This window comes from Antechinus flavipes, chromosome 1 (assembly GCF_016432865.1).
Source record: "Antechinus flavipes isolate AdamAnt ecotype Samford, QLD, Australia chromosome 1, AdamAnt_v2, whole genome shotgun sequence".
Classification (NCBI taxonomy): domain Eukaryota; kingdom Metazoa; phylum Chordata; class Mammalia; order Dasyuromorphia; family Dasyuridae; genus Antechinus; species Antechinus flavipes.
In genome coordinates this window covers 326,660,131-326,678,917 of record NC_067398.1, presented here as the reverse complement: position 1 = coordinate 326,678,917, position 18,787 = coordinate 326,660,131, and the positions used below count along the sequence as shown (strand labels likewise).

At 33.6% G+C, this 18,787-nt stretch overlaps 1 protein-coding gene across 2 annotated transcripts in view; it reads right to left on the bottom strand.

Moving 5' to 3' along the window:
- Nucleotides 1-18,787, bottom strand: part of INVS (inversin) — a 233,900-nt gene that overhangs the window by 208,104 nt on the left and 7,009 nt on the right. The gene's annotated exons all lie outside the window — the stretch shown is intronic.

Genomic DNA, 18,787 nt, shown 5'->3' with positions numbered 1-18,787 from the left:
AATTTTGAATTGAAGTTAACACAATTTGAAGTTTATATAATTTGAAGCTGAATAGCAAATTCTAGGCCCAAGTTTAGAAATTTTTCCTCAAGGGAAAACTCTATTGAGTTGAAGACCAAGTTTTGAACTTGAAAAGGGAAGAATGAACATCATTTCACATTAATAGAATAGAAGAATATATGTGTAATGAGATGGAGTAGGAAATGGCATTAATAGGGTCATATAATTTTGTTAACTGATTTTAACGAATTCAGTATTAAGTTAATTTGATCAATTTTCTTTTTTTTGAAGGAAATGAAATATGTACCTGTTCTTAGCTTATTATCTTTTTTATTTATGGCAGCTTCCATAAGGTTTTGGTTATGCTTATAATATTGGAATTTTATGGATTTTGTGTTTTCATGTTTTATTTATATTGTATATGCTGGATGTTAAAAAACAGTGGTTTTTGTAATTTGCAGGCTCCTTAGAAATACCTCTCTTTTAGGCAACAATTTAGATCTAGTAATTTTTGCTAAAGGCTATTCTACATCCAAATTTTCAACTGTTCCCTTGAATGGGCACATGTTATATTTCCCATTAAACTGTAAGTTCCTTGAGAGCAAGGACTGCTTTTGCCTTTCTTCATGTCACCAATGCTCTCAGTACAATGCCTGGCACATAGTAGGCACTTAATAAAAACTTTTTAATTTCTTAACCTCATTAATATAGAGGTAAATTTTAAGAAGCAATAGGATACCAACCAGCTCATTTTATACAATGATATATGTATTAAGCAAATACATATTTTAATACAATTTAATTACATAATTAAATACAATTTAATACATAATTTAATACAAATTAAGCATATGGGCCATATCATTAGGAAGTTGGTTTTGTCAGTTTTGATACTGTCACAAGAAACAGATTTGCTAGTAAAAATACTATATTTCATGTGTATTTCCACAGGATGGTGTTAGGTTAAAGAACCAATTTAGTCTTGATAAAGACCTCATGATTTATTTAGCAGGCAAAAGATTTGATTTCCTTTCCTTGGTTATATATGTTTGTAAATCTGATCCTCAAACAATTAGTAGCTGTATGATCCGAGGCAAGTCACTTCTCCCTGTTTATTGCAGTTTCCTCATCTGTAAAATGAGCTGGAGAAGTAAATGGCAAATCCATCCACTGCCTTTGCCAGGAAAACACCAAAACGGGTTATGAAGAATTAGACTTTCTGGGGGGAGGAGGGGAGAAGAGGGGGGAAGACTAAAAAGCTTCCACTCAAAAATCTCCAGAAAAACAAAAGGCTCATTCCATGAAACTTTTCCTTACATCCCTCTGTTATCTCTTATTTATCCAATGTATGGCTTGCTTTGTACATACTTGATTGCATGTTTCTTCCATTAAATTGTAAACTTCTTGGAAGCAGAGACCCTCTTTTGGATTATTTTTTATATCTTTAGCATAATGCCTTGCATATAGTAGGTACTTAATAAGTGTTTATTCATTAATTCATTTAAAAGCAACAGCAAATCCATTATGAATTATCAAAATTTTTAATGAAAAGTAACCATTTTCAAAAGAAAAAAATTAGTAATGAGTGGTACTCTTTTGCATACATATTTGTGACTTAAAAGAAGACAGCTAGATTTTTATATCTGCTGAAGCATAATAATAAAACCTGGTCTTACAGATTTAGTTGGAAAAGGGAGGAATATCTCAGCATAATGAAAGCATCTGGACCTTGTGGACTCCTTGAGAGGGTCTTGGGACATCCTGGGGTTGTTTGAAAACAGAACAGCTGGTTTTAAGGCATTCCTGAAGAGAGAAAGCTTACTACCAAAGCAGACTCGCCCATTTTTATATTCTTGTTAGTTTAAAGTCTTGCCCAAAGTCTGTCAGAATGTAGCAGAGGTAGGCTTGAATCTAGTTTTTTAGGAGATGAGATGGTAAGTGACTTGTCCCACAGTTAGGAAGTGTCTGTGGCTACATCTGAATTTGGGTTCTCTTGACTCTAAAGGTAGTGCTGTATCTACATGCCCCAAGTCTAGGTCTTTTTTTTATTTTAAAGACACCCACCTTTTTTGTTTATTATACCATGCTGTCTTCCTGTGAAGTGCCTATGAAAATTTTTACCTAATGTTATGTAGTGCTTTAAACTTTGCAAAATATCATCTAGGGAAGGGGGTAGAGGAAAATTGGAATATAAGGTTTTGTAAGGGTTTATGATGAAAAATTATCCATGCATATGTTTTGAAAATAAAGAATTTTAATAAAAAAATAAACTTTGCAAAATAATCCTCCCCTCCCCCCTCTCTCTCATTTGATCCCCATGCCAACTTTGTGTGATATTTCTACATTTGAAGAAATGGCATGAGAAAAAAATTACTGATTTGCCCAAAGTCACATAGCCAGTGAAATTGAGGCAGGAATCAAACTGGATTTTTTCACTATATATCAATCTCAGGTCACCTAGTCACTTAATTTTGCATCGCCCCAGGCAAATACAGAAGACTAGGTTACAGGGTAGATGTCCAACTAAATTGGTGGCAGGATTTTCTTAGAATTCTCTATACAATGAATTCATTACTCTGAAAAGAATATACTATGAGTTAAAAGAGTTTTAGGGGGCAGGATCCTGTGAATTTTACTATCATTTTCATCTTTGTTTCTATTGGGAACTTTCAAAGTCTCAAACAACTTACAAAATAAACTTCTGCAGTATACCTCAAACTGGGGCAGTGCTTATAATATTTTTAAGAGTTCCTAAAACAAACGTCTTAAAAGTATATCTTCATGTTTAAATTCAAAATTACTTTAGCCCTAGTTTAGTATCTTTTAGCTCTTGTGTCAAATTGTAGGGCATAAGGACCACAGACAGACTGGAAGAATGAGGCAATAGAACCTTCTATAGTTGGTCACAAATCTGGAGACCAAGACGAGGTGGGAAAAGATGTTTGGGTAAAGATAGTCTGGATTTGTGAAGGATAAAAAAATAAGAGACTGGAAACCTAAGATCAAAGAGCATGTTAGACTTAGATAGAATCTAAGCAGGGTTGAGGCAAAAGGCAAAACTAAAATAAACAAAAAACAACTGTTACTAGCCTGTCTGTTCTAGGAGAGACCAAAGGCAAAAAAAAGGGCTGGATCTACATGTTGTGTGATAACTAGATAAGCCACAGTGAATCATTGGCTCATAGAGAATGGGCAGGATCAATAGTACAAAGACAATATAAGAGTCAACAAAACCAGAACAATAGTTGGGTCAAAGAAAGGGCTTGAACTAAAAGCAAAAAAAAAAAAAAAAAAAAAAAAAAATCACAATTTTTTTGTATTCTGAATACACAGCCTTTACTATACATCCCTGATTTCCAAATAAGCAACAGTAGCTATGTTTGGACATCTTGACCCTTTTTCTGCCATTCCATTGTCTTTTTCATTCTCCTATTTATTTCTCATTCTGTAGTTTTCACTAATTATAAACTCCTTAAAAGAGGGAATGTGTGTATCCACAGAACTAGGCACAGTGCTCCGTATTTAGTAATCACATAATGTTTCATCATTCATTGGTTCATCTTCCCCACTACCAGGCAGGACGATGAAACCACTTCAAATTTTGATCCTATTTGCATGGTAGATTGAACAAACTCTTAGAGTTGTACATTCCATTTTAACTATGTTCATGATGGTTAAGTTTTCATGATTATCCTAAATCTCTCATAAGTTAGAAAGTGAAGGTTTATTTCCTTTTTGGGGGAGTAGGAGAAACTCAATGGTGAAGTATAGCTGATAAGTATTTAATTAACACTCCAGGTATCTGTTGACCATTGTCAAGGTCCTTTCTCAAAGCCAGTGCCAGCTGGAGTCTCTTAACTCTATGTGGCCAAAATGGTCTTGAAAAGCAGGTAGTTTCTTGTAATCTTTGAGTAAACAGGCATTTAAAAAAAATACCATAGCATTTTTGGATTTTCCTCAGATGCCATTATATCCCAAATAGCTTCACCTTTCCTATGTTGTATCTGGATTTTTCCTTCTCAGAAAATAGACTGTAAAAGGAGCCTAATTTAGCTGTGAAAGCTCAACTTTTATTCTTCCCAGCTCCTCGCTCCATTATCCTTAAAGAAAACTTCCAGGTCAAACTCAGATCCAGGCTTTAGCCACTTTGTGTAACCTTTAGAATACAAATTTTGGTAATCCTTTTATCACATCTTCTCCTCTTGCAGACCCAATTCACAAGATGAAGTAACTGTAGCTTAACAAGGTAAACCACCACTGAAAGGGTAAGATGGAAGGTTAAAGTAAGTTCATGGAGCAAAGCTGGGCAAGGGTGAGTACAGTTGAAAAATGCCACCCCCTACCCCACCTAATGGGGTAATTTATTTTTGTTGTTAATGAAGTGTTAGGTACATAAACGGAGGTGAAGTACATAACAAATATATTTAAAAGCTGATAAAAATCAATTGCTAGGGGTAATCTTTTTAAAAATTATACTTTAAATTTTATTTTCAATTAAAATTTTCTCCTTTCCTTCTCCCCCTTCCCAAACCTATTAATAGAAAAACAAAACAAAACAAAACAAATCTATTACAAATGTATAGTCATGCCAAAAAAAAAAAAAAAAAGGTTTGCATTAGCCACTCCTCCCCGCAAAAAACATAAAATGTCCTTCAATTTGTACTCCAAGTCCATTAATTCTCTACTTGGAGATGGATAGCATGTTTCATCATAAGCTCTTTGGAATTGTGATTTTGGCATTGGGTTATTTTTACAATATTATTGTTAATGGATAAATTACTCTCCTGAATCTGTTCACTTCACTTTACATACATTCATACAAGTCTTCCCTGTTTTTCTCTGAAGCCATCTCTTTCATCATTTCTTACAGTATAATAATATTCCATCCATCCCATTCATATACCATAATTTGTTAAGCCATTCCCAATTAATGGGCATCCCATTTCTTTGACACCACAAAAAGAGCTATTATAAGTATTTTAGAACATATGTATGTTTCACCTCTTTCAAAAAAAATCATTTTGGGATATAGATTTCAGCATTTTGCTGGGTCAAAAGTTATGTAGTTTAATAGCTTTTTTGGTCATAGTTCCAAATTGCTTTTCAGAGTGGTTGAGCCAATTTTCCTTTTTTGCCATCTTAACCCATTTGATGTGTGTAAAGTGGCATTGTGTTGTTTTATCGACATTTCTCTAATTATTAGTAATCTAGAGCATTATGTTTTTATCCATATGACTATTGATAACTTGGACCTAAAAATTGCCTATCTATATTCTTAGTCCATTTATTAAGGAACAGCTTATTATTGTAAATTTAACAATTTCCTACATATTTTAGAAATGAGAATCAGAAAAATTCCCCCTTCCCCTTTCTTGCTTTTCTTCTAACTCTAGTTCCATTGGTTTTGTGTAAAAACTTACATTTTATATAATCAAAATCATCCATTTTGTCTCCTATGAATCTTTGTGTCTCTTTCTTCATCATGAACTTTCCTATCTATAGATTTGACAGGTAATTTCTTCCATGTTTCACCAATTTGTTTATGATTTCTCTTTTATGTATATAGGAGTAATTGTTCAAGAGAAATCAGCTTGGCCTTGTAGACAGGATCAGTTCTCTTTAGTTTTTTGGATAACTTTTGGCCCCTACCCCTACTCCCACCCTTGAGCTGAGAGCCTTCCAACATATACTTTCAAGCTGTAGTGCTCCAGAAGACTTTTGAGAATCCCTTGGATAGCAAAGAGACCAAATCAGTTAATACTTAAATTAATTCAGACTATTTTTTAGGAAGGACAAATACTTAAATAAATACTTAAATACTTGGTCACATAATGAGAAGATGGGACCCAATGGAAAAGATCAAGACTACTGAGAAAACCTGAAGACAAATGGGGAAAAGAGGATGAGGATAGATGGTGTCATGGAAGCAAGAAACATGAGCTTGGGCCATTTGTGAGATAAAAAGGTCTGATATCCATGGAATTACAAAGTGGGACATGACCAAAACGATTGAACAATTCTCACCCTTATCCCTTGACTTGACTAGATAATTTAACTACTGAGTTCTCTGAATAGAGAAACTAATAAATTCTGGAGCATCTGATGTCAGGGCCCTCAACAGGCTTCTTCCCTCTTGTTACTAGAGGATCCATTAAAAGGTTTATATATATATATATATATATATATAAAATTTAACATTTACATGTATATGTGATGTATTGCATTTTCTTATCTAGACATACATTTCTCTTTTATTTCTGTCCATATATAATATAGGCTTTATATACAATTTATATATATATATATATATATATATATATATATATATATATATATATATATATACATACATATATACATATATATTTACATATAATAAATACTTATTAAACTGAATTAAACTTGGTCCTAAATGGATAGGTAGTAATTTAAGTTGTAATATGAAAAGACAAGACATATAAAGAGTGGTAATTTTCTGGCAGGAAAGTTAGAAAGGTAATTGGAGTAAAAGACACTGACATGTCTTTCCCAGGATTGGTGATATTGACTGGATTACTTTTCTCAGAGCTAGAGTTCAAAAAGGGTATGAAGGAGGGAGAAGTATCCAGACTGAGTTGGAGGCTGGCATGCATGGGCCACCGTGGGTCTGAAACCAGAAAAAGCTGGGATCACAAGGGGGGGGGGTATTCAGTTCTAAATGGAGGTGAAGACCAAAAGAAGCATAGCATAGATATGTTGGGGAACTGGGATAAGGATCAGGTGATGCCATTTATTCTGTGCATTTTATCAGCCACATTCTGACATTTCATTAAGTTCTTTATTTTGGAGCCCATGGATATTTAATGGATATGGGGGACAAGTTTTAGAGATCCATAAATTGGGATAGAAAAAAATTGTATCTTCATTTTGACAAATTTTTAATTGAAATTTGGTATTTCCTTCAATTATTTAAAACATTACTCTGAGAAGGGATTCACAGGCTTTGTTAGATGATCACAGGATGCCATGACACAAAAAAGTTTAAGAATTCCTGTTTTAAGGCTTATTTTACTAAGCGGTGATAATTTATATGAATGATAAGACTACTCTGTCTGATTTCTAGTGTTCATTATCTTTTAGCTTTGTAGTTACTAACTTGTCTCCTTGACTTTTCTCTTGAATTATCTTTTACCCAGCTGTAAATGATTTTTAAACATAGGTTTGATTACATCACTCACCTGGCTCAAAAAATTCCAATGGCTCCCTCTTGCCAAATACCAACTCTTATTGTTAGGCATTTAAAGTTCATCTAAACCTGGCTCCCACATATTTTTTCAGACTTTTTTTTTTCACTATTCCAATTCACACACACTACCACAAAGTGACATTCTTGCTGTCATTCAGAGGGCTGTCATCTTTATGCCATCAGATAGTTGTCCCCTATGCCTGGAATAAACTCTGTTTCCTTTCTTGGGATGCTTGAGTTTCCTCCAAAATTCACCTTTGCATTTTCTCATCTCCCCAGGTGCGATTCTGACACACCTTAGACTTCACCATTTCATGTTATCATACCGTCTTCAATATCCAGGACACACCATAACCTCTTTTCTCATTCTTTCACTCACAACTAATCATATATTTTGCGTTCATCATGATCTTAGGACTCTTGACCCAAGTCTATTTGCCAGTCCATATCATTCTAGCTTCACTTGCTTCAGTATTTAGTCTTGACCATGTAGTCTAATGCTGTAACTTTCATAGCTACTACTTAGAATCATCTGTTCTCATGTGTATCACTGGGAAACCTTTATAACATGATTCCTTTGCTTCTGCTTACAGGGCTGTTAAGCACCATTAGCACAAAGTCACAAAAAATGAGCTTATTCCATTACAAATTCATGGTAATTTGTAATAAATAATTATCTGCCTTAAGCTTGGTCCTGACGCTACTGGACAATTCTACTCTGACCCTATCAATTTCTTATTTCATTCTCCACGGTGACTTTTACAAATCCATAGTGCTATCTTCCTACTTGCAATAAGTGACCTAGCCCCCAAATCACTAACAAGCTGAAGTGACCTCAGCTTTATCTTCCTAACTTCTTAAGTCTCACTGCTCACTCTAGATTCTTTCCTCTCTTTACAAGACGTATCCTAATATTTTTAAGTTTTCACATTACCTTTGGTTGGAATGAAAGTTAACTTTTATTATTGCTACTTGTAGTTGGGGCCAATGTTGTTTGTCCTTCATTTTCTAAGAAGACCATGACATCAGGAAGGGGAAGCCATGACTTGCAAGTGAATTGGATTTCAGTGAGACAGTGAGGAGCAAGGTCACCTGGCTCACTTTCTCCTCCACAGCCCTTTGGGCCCAGAGGCAAGAAATAGATCAGGACTACTGGAGATGGTCCTGAGAGACCTTGATCTTTTTAAGCTAAGGTCTTTCCTAGATCTGTTTGTCTAGGGTAGGGGTCCTCAAACTACAGCCCGCGGGCCAAATGCAGCAGCTGAGGATGTTTATCCCCCTCACCCAGGGCTATGAAGTTTCTTTATTTAAAGGCCCACAAAACAAAGTTTTTGTTTTTACTATAGTCCGGCCCTCCAACAGTCTGAGGGATAGTGAACTGGCCCCCTATTTAAAAAGTTTGAGGACCCCTGGTCTAAGGTAAAGGCCATTAGATAAAATGGCCTCTTCTACCTACTCAAAAAAAAATATATCTGGGAGAACACCGCCGAGATTTCTGTCCAAAACTGAAACAATGGCTAGCTCACTCTAGGCCTTCAGAACCCAAACAATGACCAAATGAGACTTGGGTTGGAATCAGCTGTTGGCCAATGAAAGCCAGCGATTGGGTCAAAGACTTAAACCAAGATAGGACACACAGGTCTGTCCTCACCAAAAATCTCTGCATGCTTAAGCAGGAGCAGTGTGTGTGTGGAGAACAGTAGGTACAACAGGAAAAAACTACACCTGCAATTTTTTTGTGTGGGGGGTGGCAATCTTGATTCTGTAACGTGCCCAGGATCACACAGCTAGTTACTAAGTATCTGAGACTACACTGGATTGGAATTGTTTTCTAGACGCCAGGGCTGGTACTCTATTCACTGTACCACCCACTGCCTCACCAGCATTTCTGTTGTAATGCTTTGTCATGAAGGATGTCACTGACTTTTTGAAAGCTATAGTAGTATAAGGTCTGGCAGGTTCTACCAAACTGGAAAAGGTTCAAGTGCTAGCAAGGTGACAAGTTCTTTAACAACTGTCTGAGGAGTAGCCTAGCAAAGCTTAGAGAAATTCCTCACAAAGTTCAGGATCCAAACAATAAGCAGACATCTAAAAAATCAGAAATTTATGATGTCCCACTTAAAATACTGGGAGGAAACAATTGAGACAAAAGTACTACTCTTGAAATGCTCACAATAAGACATTCAGCATTTTATCTTATAGATCTTCTCAGTGAGGTCAAGGATAAATCTATATCTATTTACAGACTTATATGGCAGACTTGAAGCAGGCATGTGTCTGGATTTGTAACCCTGATATATTTATACTGTATTACTACTTGGGCTTGATTGTTAAAATTCTTAGCTTCTAGTTAAGTACAATCTTTAGCCTATAAATATTCAAGGAGATCATCAGGATAAGCACTTACCTTATCATATGAGAGTTTAGCCTAAATTACTTTCTCTATGTAAAATGTTATTTTTTCTCTCCTTTACACATGCTGTGGGCCTCAGAATTTATAGAGCACTTGATAATCTTTGTATTTTTCAAGTAGGCTTTTAGGTAAAAAGGAAAAAGAATTGAAATGGATCTTTCATTTTCCCCCATTTTGGCTAACCATTCCCCCCACTCCCTTATTCATCAAATTTAGGGAATGCCCTAAAATGCTACAAAGCACTTCATCCCTGTTGACAAAAGGGACATTAGGAGATGACATCACATCTTGGTCCCGACTCCACACAAAAAAAACCCCACCACCAAAGATATCAGTATTAATAGCGGTATTATTGAGTACACACCAAATGGATTTATTGCTTTTTATTATTTTTTGTAAAATGATTTAGAGAAATAATTCATTTACTTTTGCATTGTAAATATAAATAAAAATTGAAATGGAAATTCTACTTAAGTGATAAATCTCCAATAATTCACTGGAGTAAAATTGCTATAAAGGGTTCCTTGTAAAACTAGTTGCTAGCAGAATTGGAAGGAAAAGCCAACAGCACAGAAAACATAGACAGGATTTGCTCACCAGTAAAGGATTTCATGTAAACATAATCCTGAAAAAGATCTGATGAAATCTCAAGTACTTTCCAAAATAAAGATATTTAACAAACTAGCACTATTTAATGACACATACAACTGATGATAAAACTGAAATATAATAGACTTTTCTGGAGAATCACATTGTTTCTTTTGAGATATTTCTGAAATTAAGACAGGACTTTTGTCAGAGGACTATTATGTAACACCGACAGGATTAAATTATATCATTTCAAGTATGTTCCCAATTAAGTTTGACATTAACTCAAACTTTGCATCTGTCATCATTTACCAAATACAAAAATAAATACTAATTGACTTAATAGTGAGGATAGAAAAACCAATAATTTGATTATAAAACAACTTAAAAATATCAAGTGGGTCCCCTTTACAATGATTTTGTTGGAATAAAGGAATATTATCTTTCTTAATGGAGCACTGTATTATATCACGATTGACTGGAGGAAGTTTTAGAGAACACAGTGTATAAATATAGTTAAATCTGTTAAACAAAACAAAAAAAAGGAATGTACCATATTATCTCAAATACTAAGAATTGCCACTAACACAGGTCTCTTTCAGGGAAAACTTCAATTCTCTTCCATGACAATGTGCAACACAGAAGGTTTTTGATTTAATCAGTCAGGTTTTGTAGAGATGGACATGTCTGTTTTCAAGGAATCACACATACTACACTATCGTTGACATACTTCTCATGGAGACAGAGTAGGAGAGTCAGAAGATACTAAGCGAATGAATTCACTGAGTGGTTAGTGAGCAAAGCTGAATCCAGACAAAATGCTTCATCCGTTGTGACAAGCCACAGTCTAGAAAAGTGAAACACAGCATATATTTTGAGATAAAACATAAAGGTTAAATAAAAGTGGCTTAAAATACATGCAAGTTTAAGAAGAAATAGTAGTTAATTGCAGAAGAATACAAAATTTGAAAACTATGACAGCAAAATTATTGACAAAACTAGTGGAAAAGTTCCTACTAAAAGTGAGGTGTCAGAACAAATCAGTTAAGAAGTTTAAAAACCAAGAAGAGTTAAAAATTAAACCTACCAATTTATAACATGCTTGATTAGTTCATGTTTTCTATTTTTAAGAACGTTGCTTAAAAATAACTGGTCAAATAAAAGGATATATCTTTTTTTTTTTTTGCATAATTACAAGTACAAGGCAGTTTAAGTTCTACGTAAAAGCTAATTATCAAATACACTGCTTATATGAATGACCGAAGCTGCATGGTACTTGACTTTATCAGTGGGGACCAGAACAGGCCACAGCCAATTCTCTGCTTGAACTAGGAGTGGGGTGAGAGGAGAGGGAAGACAAGGGATAAAGAAAGCATCACATGGTGGCCAGCTTGATATTAAGTCTCTCCAAACTTAGCAATGCTGTTTCTTTGGCTACCGGTGAGTTTTTCTACCTATATGAAAGTTTTATCACAAACAAGGCCTGCCAGAGTTTGTTTGCCTGTGACACAGACTTTGAAAATCCAGGGCCACAATGGAACACTGAAAAAGTATTGGTGTTGGAGCTGGACTACTGGCTGCAAATTCAAATCTTACTATACTTGATTCCAAAAATATATTCATCTCTAAAATAATAAGTCTTTTGATTTATGGATGACTCTTTTCTTGTAATATTAAAAGTTTTTTTTTTTTACTTAGTCCCTCATACATAAATAATTTCAGAAAAACAATATCCTTAAGTGGTAGGACACCAAGATCTACTCTGATGTCTCACTGTGGTAAGGAGGTAACTCTATGTTTTTAAAGACTACACCAGTAGAACGAAAGCTATTATCGAATCTTTTTAAAAAGATTTCAACCAGAAACTGCTTTTTGAGGACAATATTAAGTATAGAGATACCATCACATGGATAGGATGGTAACTTGGCGATGGATTCTTTGTCCAAGTAATCTAAGTAGTAATCTTAATCAACCTCCTATTTTAATAATGATGGTGACAGAACGTTGAAAACCAGGGGTAGCTACACATGATTTTAAGATCTTCAAACATTAATTGGTACTCTTAAATGTCAGAGACTTGTCTGTTGTGTCCTGCTTTCTAGAGCCCCCAAGTTGGGGGTAACAAAACGTACCGTTGCTCTCTAGAGCCCCACACTAGGGTGATATAAAGCCCCATGTTGGGGCACCAAATATTGTGTCCTGCTTTCTAGAGCCCCCACACCAGAGTGATTAAGATATACCCCTTAGTGGAGAAGTGATGAGGCAGGACTCCAGAGGATGATGGAAAAATGGAGTCTATTTATTTCAAGGACATTCTCTTTCTTATAATGTAACAAAAACAACATTATGCATGTGGGATCACATAAACAACTTGCTATGTATTTGGTCACCTGGTATCCCCTTTTGCATCTGCTAGCACTCTGCTTCAATCTCAACAAAGATTGTCATTACCCCTGACTTCTCAGGAAGGCCGAGAGCCCTTGGGGAAGATGGGAGCCAAACCAGACATTGTCAGCAGGTTCCCTCTGGGCTGGAGGGTCTTATACCTCACTCAGAGTTCCCCCACTGTCTGTGACTCTCTACACTTGTCTAGTGACCAGTGACTTGATAAACTGCTAAAGGAACAAAATGATATTACTCTTGATAGTCTTGCAATAAATGAAATGAAGAGCTGAAAGAAACTTATACTTTAATGGAGAGATAAAATATAGGGTTCATCTTAAAAAGGCAAGTTGAAGAGGTAATGAAATTAATTTTATTTTACAACTAAAGGCAACAAAAATATCACTACAACATTTCATAAAAATTATACTCAATAATTATAAAAGCATATGCAATTAAACCACTATGAAGAAAATTATACCATATACCACCATCTATTGTTGCTGAGGAAGTAGAAAAATAAACATTAAGGCACTACAAATAAAGTCAACATATCCACTAATACTAGGTAACTTCAACGAAAAGAATGGCAAAAATCTATTGGAAAAACATGGTTCAAGAGTGAGGAACTTCTCAAAGAAGTCTTGCACTATGTATTACAAATATTTGTCTTCAAGAAGAGAGTTGGGAAATTAGCAAGCATCAAATAAAATCACCAAAGATGAAACTGATAATGTTTTAACAGACAAGGAATGACTGATTATTGATGTGTGTTGACTCCAAATCAATTATTTTACACAATCAACTTATTTAAACTAAAGATCAACATCAATACAAAATTAGAAGAATGAAAATGAAAACAGGAGAATTTGTTGATATTTTTAAAAAAAGAGAAATGGACAAAAAGAATAAACACAGGCTGTCATCATTTAAAAAAATTTTTTTTTATTTTTTTGTGAGGTAATCAGGATTAAGTGATTTGCCCAGGGTCGCACAGCTAGTAAATGTCAATTGTCTGAGGCTGGATGTGAATTCAGGTCCTCCTGACTCCAGGGGTCAGTACTCTATCCACTATATCTATTTTTTGTTATTGTTTCAGCCATGTATTTTTATCAAAGTATGGAAACTCTTCTGAAGAGTGAAAAGTTAAAGTGATTTGCCCCAGGAATGACCATTTTTAAAAGAATCTAATAGAGGCAAATCAATTGCTTCAGTAAAAAGATTGATGATTTCCACATTAAGCAAATCTAGAGTCAATACCATTTGGAGTACAGATAAATTTGAAAAATCTTATGGAGCAGGATGGTGGAAAATAATTATTTTCATGAAATAGTGGAAACATGTAGGAAACAATAAGTTTATAAATGGTATGGCAAGAAATCCTATTAAGTCAGGTCATCCCAGACATTTTAAAATGTAAATGGAAGATAAGAAAGAAACAATCAATTTAAAAGATTGGTCAAGATTTCTACAATAGTTCTCTTTACTTCCATGATTGACAAAAAAACTCCTAACAAGTGGATTTTAAAATCAAAATCTATTCTAAAGAAAACAGAAATGGGAAGAGCAGAAAAACTAAAGTCCAGGCATCATAAATTATATCTTGCTAATCAAATCCACTGTCTATTTTTCTATGGCCTGCTGGGGAAAAATGGCTTTTTACATTTTTAAGTAACGTTTTATTGCACTTTTAAGATTGTAAAAACCATTCTTAGCTTACATATCATACAAAAGGAGATGGTGGGTCATATTTGGCAGTGAATCACAGCTTACTGATATCTGGAGTAGACCAAATATACAGAGAGGAGATCCTTGCTAGAAGGAAAAGTTTTAAGTGAGTTGGAGAGATTAAGTTTCATGAGATCTGAAAGAGGGACAGATTATCAAAGGCTTGGAAAAAAAAATCACAGGCTTTATTATTACCTCAAAAGGCAATTGAGAAAAATAGCAAAATTTACTTATCTATATGGCTACTTTCCTTTTTCTAAAAATTTCTGTTACAATAACCTACGCATTGTTTTAGGGCATCCTTGATGAAAGCACAAGAAAGAAACAGCAGGTATTTTAAGTGATATTCTATAGCATACAACATCTTTATAATCAGACAACTGAAAGATTGATAGACTATAAGATCTCCTTGTGCTTACTGATGATGATTATAAAAAAAAGTTCTTTGATTTGGCAGAGCAAAACACCACTTTACAGGTTCTCATCTAACAAGGTGTATCCCAAGAATATGCCAAATTTTTATAAAATTCTCTGAAAAATGTAAATAATAATAATGTAAAAATAAAAATGTAATAACAAATTTCTTTGTGATTTGTTATTATTAATATCAAATGAAGAATAAAACAGGGAAACAATCACTACCATAGACTGGCCATCATAGATGATGTTCAATATAGAGTCCAAATTAAAGAGGATGATATCCTGATAGATGAATAGTTCTTCTAGGTGCTCCTATTTGTAGATGACATTTCCGATTCCAGCAAGCCCTAGAACATTTTAGAATCTCCTAAATAAGAACTATAAATCAGTAAATTGTTTAGTCTAACTATTCAATACATGAAAAACAAATTGAACAAAGACTGCATATTGTCCAAGCTATGATATACAGTTGTATGGTCGGGAGTATCAGTACATATTATCTTGGACAGACATCAAGAATGTACAATGAATTGGGACAAGGACTGAAGAAGAGGATAGACTAGATTATCTTTGAGAAACTAAGCAGTGTTTTTATTCATACCACGCTTCTCCCTGAAATCTTTCTTCTTAATGTCATTATTTCTTCTGGTAATCCTATCTACATAGCTTCAAGTCATAAACATTACAGCTTCCAAAGAATTAAAGTTTCAGGTCACTTGAAGGAGCAATGAAGTAAAGACACGACCAGGGCACAACAGATTATTAATCAGTAACTATACAAAAGAAGCATCTTAAAGAATTATCATTGGACAGATGTATTACTTAAAAAGAAGGTGAGCCCATCCTATACCATGACTTTACTTTTTATGCAATACCAAGCTATCTAGATCTAGCAGGGAGCCCTGTGAAAGATTTAAAATAAGATATGAACAAGAGTATACCGTAAGAAAGGGGATAAATCTCACATTGATAAGGTCATAGATTTTGTGATTTTGTGGAGAGTGATAGTGACATTATAATCTCTATTGAATACTGTTATATATTTCCATAGGATAGGAATAAAAATCAACTCTGGTTAGGATTAAAATAGAGGCCTATTACAAAGCTCTATTCACAAAAATTATGTTAGAAAATGTGTAATTTATTTTAAAAAGAATTTTAGAGAAGTAATTATATTGATAAGTCAAGTTCAAAAAGTTTTAATAGCTGAATGCTTCTAGAGTATAGGGCCTATTTCATATTGGTCTCTATCCCTATCTTAGATTTGTGTCTTCTTCACAAGTTGCTTGACATTTAAAATTCCAATCTATCTTTTCTGCTTTATTTCACATACAGTCCTCCTATTCTTTATTTTCTGTCCCAGAGATAATTTTTTGTTGTGTGTTCTTTAGTCTTGGCTTGCCTTTACCTTCTTAGCTTTTTTAAAAAATTGAGTATTTTATTTCCCCCCAATTATATGTAAATCTTAGCTTTTTAATACAAAATCCTTCATTCCCAGAACAGATCCTATACCATCCCTATATTATAGAAATCTTTCTCCAAGGCTAAATTCAGCTATCACTTCATGCATGAAATCTTCTATAGCCAGAAGAAATGGAATTTGGGTTTCTTTGATGATCTCTTCCAGCTTAGACTCTAAATCTGTGATCTTTACTGGCTGGAAACAATTGCTTATATAGAATAGGTACTTAATTATTTATTGAATTGTTGGATTTTAGTTAGTTCAGCTGTTTCAATTTTCATATTTATATCTCAGAAATAAGAAAAATGTTATATTTGCTAATGTCTAATTTTCGTGTTTAATTTTTTCTTAAAGAAAAGCATGTTATTAAAAAAATATAGCTGATATTAATGTTAAAAAACAAGTAACTGCGGATGATTAATGTTGCTTGAAGTACTTAGATTTCTTCAAAATTCTCTAAGACCATCATAATGCAAATTACAAAAAAAGTAAGAATTTGACATGATTTTTGTTTCATATTAAGAAGTATTAATATTAATTTGATTTACTATACTTATATAGTTTATCAACAACATTAGGTACATAAGCCATAAAATTATATAACAGTAATGATTATAATTGTTTTATCATCACTTTAAAAAATTAATATATCACATATGTGCTTAGTTTATTTTCTTTAAGATTTCTAGGTCTAGGATAATTTTCCACTAATGTTGAAGGCAACAAATCAAGGCTCAACAGATATACTTGCTGGCAAAAAAAAAAAAAAAAAAAAAAAAGTATTTTTATAATTGGATATGGTAATCATTTTATGAGGTCTTTAATTTTAGATCTCATTTAAACATATACTAATTATGCTAATAATAAACAATATAACCTATCAGGACCTTTTTTTTTTTTGACTCAGAACTCAAAATTTCTTTTTACTTTGAATTACTACAGAGTACAACAACAATTATTAGGCAACAAAAGGGATTAAGAATTATGAACAGACATATGTTTTAAAAATCTCATTTACCACTTATCTCATTGAAACATTATGAAAATAAAGAAGTCTGAAAAGGATGAGTCCCTTTGAAGATATTGCTGAAGGTTAAATGATCATTATAACATTTAGATGTTTAATCTTTATTATATTGGTTTTACTATTTAACCAATAATACTACCTTTATGTAGCTCTTTCAGAATTGCTTAAATACTTTCCTCACAACAATTTTGCGAAGTTGCAAATATTATTTCTATTTTAAGGATGAGGAAATGGAGTCTCAAAGAGGGTATGCCCCAAATCACAGTGCAGTTAAGAAATGTGATATTCATAACTCAAACCTAGATGGAATGCTCCTTCTACTAAACAATCCTGTTTTCCATTACCAGGGATTAGAAGTTAAAATAACCAGGGTATAATTATCAGGATTACTACAATGACCTTGTGAAAGTAGTAATTATGTATTTTATTTTTTCTTCTTTATTTTCTGGTTCATTTTGAGTGCTCTCTTATTTTCAAAATTGGGATACCTTAAAACTTATTACCACATCCAATAAGGTATCTATATTCCCCAGTGACTGACTCACTTTCATATAGTAGTATAGCTGCTACAAAAAACCAAAGCCAAAAAAAAGCCCCCCCCCAAAAAAAACCACCTTCCTATTCTACTCAGCTAGTATTGCTATTATCTTCCTCTAAAAATTATTTTGTATTTTTACTATCCTGTATGTCTGGTGTAACTAATATCAATATAGAAGCATAAATTAAAGCTCCAGAACTGAAACTCAGAGGTCAGCTGGTTCAGCATTCTCCCTCTTTTATAGATCTGAAAACAGACTTGGAAAGGCTAAGAGATTGTTCACTGTGCAAGTAGAAAAGTCAAGTTAAAACTCAGGTTCTTTAACTCTTAAGTTCAGCACTGTCCACCACTCTGTGCTGCCTAGTAGAATGCAAACTTCTGGAGGAAAAGGTCTATTTTATGTTGGTCTCTATCTCCCAGTGACTAACATAGTGACTTAGACACAGTAGGTGCATAATACTTAATAAACTGAATTTTTTAGCCACATTTCATCTAATATACAATTTTGATTATTAGATCTCAATCCTTTATTTTTTATGCCTTTTTATTAAGAGCTTGGAAAGTGGTTCATAAGAGCAAGCATTTATTTAGCTCTGTGAGATTTGTATAGTTATACCAAATGTTATTTCAATTTATCCTCATAAATACCCTAGGAGATAGGTGCTATAATGACTCCTATTTAAAGATGAAGAACTTGAGGCAGAGTCAAGTGACTTAGGCAGATCACAGAGCTAATAAGTATCTGAGGCTGAATATGAACTCATAACTCTCATTTACTATTTTACTAACATTTCTCTTGCTTCATAATTACTTTATTTTTAAAAGCACTTGTTTATTTCAACTCATGAGTGGGCATATTTATTCTATTTTCATGTGGCTCTAACTTTCAGTGGCAATATTACACAAATGATTGTTTTAAAACAACCTGTTTTAGGTATCCTTCCTACTTTTTCACTTTGAAGACTTTGAATAAAAGGACAATTTCTACTAAAATGAATAATTTC